Below are 12254 nucleotides of genomic sequence, written 5' to 3' on the forward strand. Positions count from 1 at the left end.
TATTGGACCGCACTCCCATTTTACATGTGGTTCTAATCAATAAGTGAGGACTTCATCTGTCCATACTTAAATTGCCCGCAATGTACGCAAATGTATAATTCCACGAAGGTCCGATGCGCATAATCATCGTTTCGAATTCGAGATAAAAAAAGCATCCCATTCATGTATTGCATTCTACACAATTAGGTAAATTATGTTATACATAGGTTATGTTTGAATCAAAATTCAAGGAAAAAATATCTGAAATTCTCAAAAAATAAAAAAAAGTGTGTAATTCCTTAATGGGAAATCAGGTGATCGGTGACTCTTTTAACCACCAAATTTTTGACATTTACCAACTTTTTCAGAAATATACCAGAATGGAAGGAAAAAAATTGATTTTTTGGGAACGAAACAGAAAATCGTCGCCCTCCATACAGTAGCTTACAATTGAAGCTTTATGAAGTCCACACTCAATTGATATAATCAATTGAGACTACCAGCCTATGCACGAGAAAATCAAGCTTTACTCATACTTCTGTTTGGCCTTTCACTCACTCACTTATACTTTTCTAATCTTCATAGGATCTTCTTGATGGAGATAAGGAGTCATTTCTGATTGTAATAATCTGGTCGATCTCTACAGTAACATAGCAGTGGGGGAAGTTTAAAGCTCGGCTGAAGCTGCTCGTAATTCGACAATCAAGAACATCCAACTTGTCAAACTTCCTGATGCACGCAGGCAGAGTAGTGTTAGCATTATCTGCTAGGGACAAGGGGCACAACGTGGAAATAACAGTCATCCATGAGAAAATCCACCTCTGATAGACTGCAGTTGCTTCGATCCAGATGAACTAGATTCGGCAACGCGATGGTGCAATCTGAATCAACTGAATTACTCTCCATGTTGCAGAAACTTACGAAGCTTCGAGCAACCATTTGCATAAATACACCTAGGAGCTCACAACCTATGAATGCTGCTTGGAAGAAGTGAAAGTTCCTTGCAATCATTCATAAACAGAATTAGGAGAGAAACGAGGTTCTCAAATGAATCTAGCAATTCTTCGATTGCTCTTTCATTTAAACAAAGTGTTAGTAGAGATTCCATTTTTGCCAAGATGATCAGGAACTCCACGGACAGGAGCGCTTCAGCATAGAAATTTGAGATATTTTGACTTCGATTAGAAGGACAACTGGACAGGTCTCAAGTCTTAATCAAGATTCGAGATCCAAACAATAAGCTTCAAACGTTTAACATTTGGGACCATTAAAAGGTTAGGAATCTTTTTGAGGAAACTTTCACCAAAATCGACATATTGCAAATTTCTAAGATTCTGCCAAATATGAGATATGAAAATACAATAGTTAGTTTCCCCTTGGCTTATTTATATCGTTAAACCTACCAATCCTAGGGACATAGCTTGAATTCATTCCCCAAATCTAGAACAAGACCGTACAGCATATGAAGTACCACGAGCTTCTCTGCATTGCGAAATGTTGGTAAGATTGTTGAAGGGTATCCAGGCCATTCAAACCATCTCAACTCTGGAGCGAGACATTTCTCGGCTCCATCAGCAAGGCATGCATTTCGAAGGATGAGCAATTTCAGCATCTTCAAATCTGCTAAAGAAGCAAGTCTAATGTACAAATCTTCTTCTGGATTGTACTCGCACAGCCCGATTGCTGGTAGTAGTCCAAGATTATCAAAAGAATCATAGGCCATATTGTCTTCGATAGATTCCACCAGTTCATTCTATAGTGGCAACATGTTGGAAGTTCACAAAGTTTACACATACTGCAATTACAGTATCCGATGCTAATACTTCACGAATCTCATCCTACGACCATAACCTGCTGCATTTACTTGGCTCCTCAGGGCATTCTTGATAGACAATATATTTGGCTATTAATTGATGCAAGTCATTCGTTTGAATCATCCTATTTTCGATACTTATCAAAGACTTCTCAACTAGTACTTGCACATCAATAATTGGTTAGGAGTTGCATGCATCAAGAACTTAGCTCACGTAATCTTCATCCTTCCCAGCAAACAAAACAACCTATGTCGAGAAGAACTTCCTTTTGTTGATCAAGTAGGGCCCCAAAGCTTATCTTAGGACATTATTGGTCGATTCAGTCGGATGCTCTGCAAGTTTATTTAATGCTCTCTTCCACAGCTCTTTGCTTCGGCCATGCAAAAAGGAAGCCAACGCTGGGTGGTAACAGAGCTTTATGATTACGTGGTTCAAAAACAGGGGGGCAACCTGCTACAAGCTCAAAACCTTTCAGTTCAAAGAAGCCTCCAGTTATGATCCAAGACTTGCACCTATTTAATGCAATCTGTTTAGTAATAACAGAGGAATTCGACTAGATCAATATAAAAAGGAACAACTTCGTAGTTTTGAGAAGAAAAACAAACAGATGCCATTGAGTACTTAGCAACAGGGTGCGATTAAAATAGACATAGACTCACCTCCCAAACAAAATATGGACAGCTCTTCTCATCCATAACAGTCAACAAGACATGACAACAGCACGCCGATTTAGTTCCAGCATCACACCGATGGACAGGTAGCGGTCCATCTAAATTGAACAGGCATCTCATATAATAGAAGAACACCAAAACCTAACTTCACAAAGCTAGTAGTCAAAGCAATTAAATCCGCAAATAAATTATGAAATGGATTCAGTTAGGCAAAATCACGAAAGCAGTCCAAGGGACTCTGTCACCATCGCTCTCTGCCTCATCAATCATCAATAAATAGAGAGATTGGAGTATGACATCGCTGATTCAGCTAATGTTCCTGAATCTGTTGGAAGTTGTCTTTGAATGTACAAGAATTAACACGGACATGGTAAGACACTCGAGAATTAACACGGGATACCAATCAGACTCGTCCAAAAACGAAAACTTGCTGTGAAATCAGTAATTGATATGTCAATGACACGTAACTAAGCCTGCTGTGCAGAACGTGACATTTGTCAAGGAGATCATAATCCGATTGACAAGAAAACATGTAAAACAAAAACTTGCCACGAATTTGCACTCATTAATTAAATATACATGTACGGCGATTTCTCTTGATGGGCTCATGACCTGTGTGCTCGTGATTTCACTTTTCAATCAAATGAAGTTGGCATTATGATGAGAAGTTCGTACGTTAAACATGCCATAATAATAATAAGAAAAAAGTAGCTCCTTTCTAAACACACCAAAATAATAATAAAAAGGAAGTAGTAACCTTCTTCCCTCAAGTGTTGACGAAGCTATCCAACGAAACTAGACCCCCATAAAATGTTCATTTAATCTGTTTCACTACTATACTCCCCACTCCCCGTTTGATCTGTTTCGCTGTCATTGGCTTCCAATTCCTCTATATGCATGTCACATTTGCGTAAGTATTCTCTTGGAAGACGACGTCTAGAACCAGATGGAATCTCCAACCACGAATCTACCGGTCCATGAGAATCTTCACAGAGTGAAGCTAAATTCACTGATTGATTATCTTTGAGAACATCCTTCAAATCATCCTCTAGTTGCCTGCATCTTATCACATATCCCAACTTTTTCATCGTTCCACCTGATACTTCAAGTCGAAGGCTGAATTGTACATATCTCTCGTTAAATTGACAAAAATCAACTCCTCCCTCCAGCAATCTCCACGACACATTTGATTTGACATACTGAATCCACATGTGATCCGAATCAAATGAACCAAGAGTTTCTGATAGCCCATTCCGCTTTTGGCCGTCAACATATGGCACGATGTCAAAAGAAACTTCCTTTTTCCCATTTTCTACACCGAAAACTGCACAAAGAGCCAATCCTAGGAACTTGTCATACCAGTTTTATGAAACCTTGAAAGATACGGTACCATCTTCAACAAGGACGAACTCCTTTGGCATGTCTCCTCTAGGACGAACATTTCGGTAATCAGGATGAATTAGGGAATAGCAAAGCTTCTGTTATATGGATAAATTGTTAGAAGTACCCAAGTATGTATTTACTTCAAGTATAAGAATTTGATTTGAGCATATAACTTGTAATTTAACCTAAGCTAGTGTTATTTAGTATATCTGCAATACTCATGCAATAGAAATCATTCCTCTGCAGGTGTTGTAGCCATCCCTAGTACACGTACTCGTGGAGTCACTTCATATTTGATTTGTTTGTCTGTCTAGAATTTGAGCTATTGCATTATGGAAACGCGGTGTGCCTCAACACCCAGGAAACACGCACGCACGAAGACACATACGCGCATGATCGCGCCCCCACCCCACCCATTGAGAGAGAGAGAGAGAGAGAGAGAGAGAGAGAGACCTCAATTGAGAAGTCAGCCATGTTCGATTCTGTGTGGACCAATTTGCTTGAACTATCTTCCTCTGCCCTAGTTTTGCTATCTTGTAACTCTTTTGTCTCACTCGAACTTTCTTCCTCCATGCTCGTTTGACTCTCTTCATGCCGAACCTCGTAGAGTAAAGCTGGATCCAGCAACTAATTATGTTGAAGGAAATCCTCCAAATCATTCTCCAGTGGCTTCCACAATAGTCGAAATCCACATTTTTTCACAATTCCATGAGCTGATGCTCGAGTGGTGAACTGGAAACATATCCAGTCATTTGGACCAAAAGCCTTTACTTCTTGCCACTGAAACCATGATGGGGCATATAATGAAGATACGCATGATCCGAATCCGAGATGGAACAACTGAAACCGCTGCTCGTCCATTTGCTGCTATTAATGGATGAATTCAACTGAAAGCTGAAACTGTCTGTTCCATCTTTTGCTCGGAATACAACACAGAAAGCTAATCCCAGAAACTTCTTCAACAAGTCCTTTGAAGCCACGAAGGATATATGGCCATCACTGTTAGGGAGCAACCACTCTGGCATCTCTCCTCCAGGTAGAGTAACATCAATACATCTATTTCCAGGAAGAGCATGCTGTCAAAGATGTAGTTAGACATTTTTTCAAATTGGCACCTAAAAAGAGGAGTTACAATGAGTTAAGTGGGTAGTCCTAGAGTTTAGCTACAGTTAGCAATCTCATTACAAAAATTTCTGGTACTTAATTGGTGGAAACAAGACACGTGTTGTTGAAAATTTTGTAAATGGATGAGCATGTATTGATTGAAGGTTTAATTGGATGATGCTTGTTACTCCAGAACGTACTAGAGTTGTATAAATAGAGCGAATATCCTTTGCGTTGCCTTATAGCAACCACCAGAATCACTTTCTGTATGTTTGCTTTTCTTAATTAGCCCGACAATCTAGGATCTTCAGCCTTCTGCAGTATACAAAAACTCGATGCAGCCTACATGTTCACACGACTCCAAATTTATGAGAGAGAGAGAGAGAGAGAGTCTAACCTCAAGCTTGAACAAATCTTAGATGGCTGACCCATTGGAGACCAGTTCATGACATGAACTTAAGTTTATATGGTTAACTTAACCTATGTCGAAGGGAATTTTACTTAGAGATTCGCAACCAATTGCCATAGCGATCCCAATTGCTCTGGAATCCCGAGGATCTCTTGTAGTTGATCGCACCAGTTAAGTCTCAAAGATTCCAGATTATATAGATGTCTGCATGAAGGAAGGCTAGCAAAATTGTTTCCCTGCAAATATAAAGAATTTAAGGAGGGAAAGCATGAAGGATTCTCCAGGAAATCTGCCTCTGATAGATTGCATTCTTAAAGTTCCAAAAGCCGTAACTTAGGCAATCCCATCTTCATATGGTGATCGCTTAAATCCTCCTCTTTCGTTGGAAACTTGGTTAGTTTTAAGCACCGTTCAAGCCGTAGTGTTACAAGCTGTCCCAACCGATAAATGCTAGATGGAAGGATTGACAGTTCCTTGCAATAACTTAAATTCATTTCTTTCAAAGAGACGAGATTTTCTACGGATGTAGGAAGTTCCTCAATTGATGTCACGCCCCGACCCTCGGGTATGTAATATCCCTACCAAATCGCCTCGGGTCATAATGATTGTTAGAACATGTTGTATAGTTTTGTAGGTTTTCCCTTACCTCTCTTCTTTCTCTTTAGTCCCACATAGGAAGAATGCTAGGCTCCTTTTCTCCTCTAAGCCTATATAAAGGCTTCTCATGTACAATGTTTATCACACCATTATTAGAGAACAAATACCATTCTCTTTTAATCTTTCTTTCTTATCATGGTATCGGAGCAAGGTTTATTGTCTTGAAGAGTATGCTCTGCGGTTGCCATCAATTGGATCTTCCGCATCAGAAAATAAGACAATGAGCTCATTATTTTTTAAAGTATGCTCTGCGGTTGCCATAAATTGGATCTTCCGCATCATAAATTAAGATAATGAGTTTAGGGTTTTTTTTTGGGCCATCATCCTTGCTCGTTCTAATCCGCGCTTCTTCTTTCTCGATCCTTTCGATCAATTTTTCCACCTCAATCCATATTTCTAGCTTTGCTAGTGATTTCTTTTTCTGTCGTCATGGGTGATTCTAGTGATCGTATTGACGTCAAACTCGATGGTTCAAACTATTCTCTTTGGAAACCATCGGCAATGGCAGCACTTGTTTATTGCGACCTGTTTGAGCATGTTGAGGGACTTTGTCCTTGTCCCGGTGCTCTTCAAAGTGACTCATCCGATGAAGTTGCGAAACGTGCTGCTGAAATTCGAGCATGGAAAGTTGCTGATCGGAAGGCATGGGCTATCATTTTTGGTTCCATTGATCCTGCTCTTCGCCCACAATTTTCTAATATTATTGAGGCAAAAAGTTTATGGGATCGGCTTGCCGAGATGTTCACCCGGACGGAGGACATTCGAGTTTATCGGTTGGAGCAAGAAGTTTACAATGCTACGCAAGGGTCTCGCTCTATTCGAGATTTCTACAATTACATGCACTCACTTTGGAGTCAACTGGATATTCTTGCTCTTATTCTCTGCCCATCATGCTCGAACTGTACTCGGTGTCCATCTACTCGGCTTCAGACTCAAGATAGGCACCGTCTACATTCTTTTCTTATGAAGCTTGGCTCTCCCTATGAAGGTGTTCGCAGCCAACTTCTTCACCGCTCTCCAAGACCATCCCTCCTTGACGCTGTCAAAGAATTACAATCCGAGGAAACTCGTCTTGGCCTTCTTTCCTCCTCGGCGGTTTCTGATTCAATCGCTATTTTGGCTGCTCCACCACGTCCTTCGCCTGTTCGTGGTCCTCGCCGCCTTTCATGTACGTATTGTCATCGTCTTGGTCATGACGTGTCGCGACTAGACTCTCTCGAGTACGCGGCATCCCTACCAAAACGCCTCCGGTCATAAAAGATAACGCCCCAGGTACGTTATTGACCGTCCATACTATAGCGTACATGCGGAAACGCGAATTCTCCCAAATCAAGAAAAACAGTAGGGATAGAAATAAAGTCAACAACATTAGTCATATACTATAACAACCGTCAAGCAAGACTAAAAGCAGATGATCATTAACCCTACAGAGCTATGTCACATACAACCCCATTCCTCGGGGCGGCTCTCTAAGACCAACAAAAATGTATAAGGGTCGGGTAGGGTTAAATTCTCATCTACTCCCAAAATCCACATCAGTACCTATCCAAAAGCCTACGAATCCTTGAAGTCACGGTAAAGGGTCTCTGGATCACTGTGGACTCGAAATGGTTAACACGGGGTGAGATAAAAATCTCCGTGAGTCAACGCCTAAGCCCGGCTAAGGCGTTGATTCGTCCGGAGAGTCCTAACAATCAATCACATATAATATATATTTATTCCAATCACATCGGCATCACCTGCTTAAAAATCACGCATCATGCAATATTTAACATAATATGCCACACATATCAACCATGATTGTCATGTCAATCACATACGTAGACACCACACGTGGTCCGATTATTAATGGCCATCTGGCCCAATTGCACACGACCGGTGTGACTTTACACTACGACTGGCAGTGTCATCTGGCGGGACCAGGCTTCGTCCCTTACTTCCGGCAACGGCATCTAATAGCCCGTGTGACTCGTACGACCGGCACGACACGGCACTATCGGGAATCCCCGTAGGGGCTTCGGTCCGTCACAAGCTACGATCGGCATCCGTCAATCCGTGTGATCCGTACGACCGGCACGGCACGAATTGACGTGCATCCGACAAGTCGTATGATTCCGCACGACCGGCACCGTACTAACTTGACAGGAATAGTCCATCGTGTGACCACTCAAGCATACTCAAGAAATAGCCGGTTTATAATCCGCATTTAGTCAAATGCTCACACGATATGCTCACACAGCAAAACTCTTGAGTAATCACACAAATGCATATGTTGTCCATGCGACCTCGCATCCATAAATCAAATGATCAAACTCCAACCAATCAATCACTTTAACTAGCCATCCGTCATGGCATTTCATCAATTAATCCACATATATTATAATCGAGCGTAGAAAAGTAATTCAATGGCAAACAATCAATCCAATTGTACGTAATTAAATTCGGATCATCAATAAGTCATATGCTCATCATTGATCTATTATTCGCTCGCGATCAAACAAAGCCAATCAATCAATCAATTATTCGGTCCAAACTAGCCATAGTCAAATTAATCCAATTTATTAGGGCCATTTAACCTAACCCGAGTCTCTAGCCTAAACCGGCCCTCATTAATCTACTAAAATACCATAATAACCTAATTAAACTAATCCAAACGTAATTAACGACTTAGCCAAGGATTAGAGGTCAACTCACTGTTAATTGCGTGAGGTTAAGCCAATGACGATCCTCCGAAAAATCCTTAGCGCGAACTTTGGGCTCGAACGGATCGCGAACCAAAATCCTCGAACTACGGGCCCAACTTTTGATTGAATGAGTCCGCGGGCCTAATATAAAGCCCAATTTAACAACCCACAGCAGATTGGGCCGAGGCCCAACTCGCAGGCCCAATAAACAGGCCCAACAGAAACTAGCCCAGTCTCAAAACAGGGGAGGCAGCAGCTGGCCGGGGCTAAGTTGGCTTCTACGGTGGGCTACGGGCGGCGATCGGCTTCGGGATTGGTGGTGGAGGTGCAAGGTGGTTGGGGGGAAAGATGTTGGTGGCCGGTGGTGGCTCACGGTGGCCGGAAGTGGCGCCGGGAGCAGCAAACAGCAGCTGCAACCACAGAATACAGCAGGGAAAACTGAAACAGGGGAGGAGGTCGGGGTCTGTTTTGGGGCTTCGGCGGCGACGGAACTTCACGGGGTTGATGGAAAAGGTTTAAGGGAGTTTTGGGGAGTGTTTTGTGGCCGGAGGTGGGCGGAGAAGGGCGGCGTGGCGGCGGATAGGGGCTGCGAACAGAACCGGGTGTAACAGAAGTCAAAACAGGGCAACAGAGGAGTCCGGCGGTTCTGGGGCTTTTCCGGGCTGTCCGGCGGTGGCTGGGCGAGCTGGGGTGGCTGAGTGACGTCCAGGGATGGCTGGGGATGATCGGAGATGGTGGCGGTAGCGGGGCTTGGGCAAAACAGCAGCAAAGAAGCAACTGCAACCCAGATCCGGCGAAAACAGAGTATGTTGCTGAAGCTTCTTGTAGCCGGCTTTCCGGGGACTCCGGCGGTGCGGCGGCGGTCCGATCACTTCGAGGGGGTTCTATGGATGTTGTAGTATGGTGGGGTGGTCGGTTTCTGTGAGGTTTGTGGCTGAGAAATGAAGAAATGGAAGGAGGAAAAAGAGCTGGAGCAAGTCGGTGGAAATGAGGGGTGTACGTGTGAGGAGAAGAGAGAACGAGAGAGAATTCTAGAGGGCTGACTAAGGGCTGAGCTGGTCACGTGGGGTCCACTAATTTAATGTCTTTGTCCATTAGTTCATAAAACCCTAGGGACATTTTCGTAATTTCACATTTTGGCCGGGGGTATTTTCGTAATTTCACACCCTAGGAATTTCGGGCGTCCGGAAACCCGACGGTGGGTTATTTAATCCGAACTTGAGTCAAATTAGCCCGAGCGAGCATTAATATGAAATTTTCTAATTCTAAGACACAATTACTCATTTAATCGGAATTTATTCCAATTCGAGTAACGGTCCCGGAAATTTCCGATTTCCGATTTCTAATTTCTTAACATCCAAACTTTGAGCATCAAATTAAAATTTTCTAGTCATTCCATAGACTAGATTTCACTATTTTCATTGCCCAAAATTTAGGGTGTTACAACTCTCCCCACCTTAGGAAATTTTGTCCCCGAAATTTAAGCGTAATTACATTTCTTCAAAAAGACTAGGATAGGTGCGCTTCATAACTTCTTCATTTTCCCACGTAGCTCCTTCTGTCCCGTGATGTTGCCAAATCACCTTGACTAGAGGAATTGTCTTGTTCCGGAGTACATGCTCTTTCCGATCCACGATCCGAACCGGATGTTCCACATATGAGGCTCGTTCATCTAACTCGATCTCTTCATAACTCAACACATGTGCAGGGTCGGGCTCATATTTTCTCAACATCGAAACGTGGAATACGTTATGTACTTGAGCAAGCCTCGGTGGTAATGCAAGACGGTACGCCATATTTCCAATTCGTTCTAAAATCTCAAATGGTCCAACATATCTCGAGCTCAATTTTCCCTTTTTGCCGAACCGAGATGTTCCTCTCATTGGCGATACCTTCAAGAATACGTGATCGCCTACCCGAAACTCCAAAGGTCTACGCCTCCTATCGGCGTAATTTTTCTCGGCGGCTCGAGTTGTTCTCAATCTGTCTTTAATAAGCTTGACGGCCTCCATTGATTGTTGTACTAGCTCGGGGCCAGTAATCTTTCTTTCGCCTACTTCATCCCAACATAAGGGCGTTCTACAAGCTCTACCATATAAGGCTTCAAATGGGGCCATCTGGATACTTTGTTGGTAACTATTATTATAGGCGAACTCGACCAAATGTAGTTGCTCCTCCCAGTTACCTTTAAAATCCAGAACACAAGCTCGCAACATATCCTCGAGAGTTTGAATCGTTCTTTCTGTTTGATCATCCGTCTGTGGATGATATGCCGTACTAAACTGCAGTTTCGTCCCCAAGGCGGTTTGCGTGCTTTTCCGGAATGTCGCGGTGAACTTAGGATCGCGATCTGAGATGATCGTCACTGGGACTCCATGTAATCTCACAATGTGCCTCACATACGGATCCGCATATCTGTCTAAGGCAAAATCCTTTCTAACGGGAATAAAGTGAGTCGACTTTGTCAATCACAATTACTACCCGGATTGAATCATGACCCCTTCGGCTTCGTGGTAACCCTATCACAAAATCCATCGTGATGTGTTCCCATTTCCATTCGGGGATTTCTAATGATTGCAGCAACCCTCCGGGTTTACAGTCTTGCGCCTTAACTTGCCGACAAGTTAAGCATTTGGCCACGTGCTTAGCTATATCGGTTTTCATACCACTCCACCAATAATGTTGTTTCAGATTCCGATACATCTTCGTGCTTCCTGGATGAATACTGTAATTGCTACGATGTGCTTCCGACAAAATCTCTTCCTTTAGACTTTCATTGTCAGGTACAACTAGACGTCCTCGAAATTTTAATATTCCATCCTCCGCTACCCGGAAGTCAACCTTTCGTTTGGCTGAGTTTTCCTGAAGGATCTTTTGAACGGTAGGGTCCGTTGATCGCAAAGTCTTAATTCGTGATTGTACTTCGGGTTCAATCCTCGGGGTAGCCATAAGACTCGACGGGTGACCCACTTCCAACTTAAAGTCGGAGTCCCTCACTTGTTCTAACAAACGCCATTCACGGACTTGCAATTGAGCAATCGCTGACTTTCTACTCCGCGCATCGGCGACCCTATTCGCCTTACCTGGATGGTACAGGATTTCACAATCATAGTCCTTAAGCGGTTCCATCCATCGACGTTGCCTCATATTTAGCTCCTTTTGAGAAAACAAATACTTCAAACTTTGATGGTCGGTATATACCTGAAACTTTTCTCCAATTAAATAATGCCTCCAAATCTTTAAAGCAAACACGACCGCAGCCAACTCCGGGTCGTGCGTTGGATAATTTAATTCGTGAGGTCTCGGTTGACGGGAGGCATAAGCGACCACCTTTCCATGCTGCATTAGGACGCAACCCAAACCTTTAAGAGATGCATCACTAAAGATTTCAAATCCTCTAGGACCGGATGGAATTGTTAAGACCGGAGCCGTAGTTAGCTTATACTTAAGCTCTTGAAAACTACGCTCACACTTATTGGTCCATTCAAACTTTACATCCTTCTTTAGTAATCGCGTCAATGGCAAGGCTATAGCTGAAAATCTTTCCACGAAA

General features: G+C 42.8%; 1 protein-coding gene and 1 long non-coding RNA gene across 3 annotated transcripts in view; both read right to left on the minus strand.

Annotated features, from left to right (window-relative positions):
• LOC115729247 (disease resistance protein RUN1-like) overlaps positions 1-12254 on the minus strand; it is a 1053956-nt gene that overhangs the window by 719576 nt on the left and 322126 nt on the right. The gene's annotated exons all lie outside the window — the stretch shown is intronic.
• On the minus strand, positions 3198-5892 carry LOC125314494. Of its 2 annotated transcripts, XR_007197966.1 has the most exons (3): positions 5349-5892; positions 4301-4923; positions 3198-3942 (listed from the first exon to the last, which is right to left on the minus strand). It is a non-coding gene; the product is annotated as an uncharacterized LOC125314494 (long non-coding RNA). The 2 variants fall into 2 exon arrangements; XR_007197967.1 differs by having other exon boundaries at positions 4301-5892.

Source organism: Rhodamnia argentea, chromosome 3 (assembly GCF_020921035.1).
Source record: "Rhodamnia argentea isolate NSW1041297 chromosome 3, ASM2092103v1, whole genome shotgun sequence".
NCBI classification, from domain to species: domain Eukaryota; kingdom Viridiplantae; phylum Streptophyta; class Magnoliopsida; order Myrtales; family Myrtaceae; genus Rhodamnia; species Rhodamnia argentea.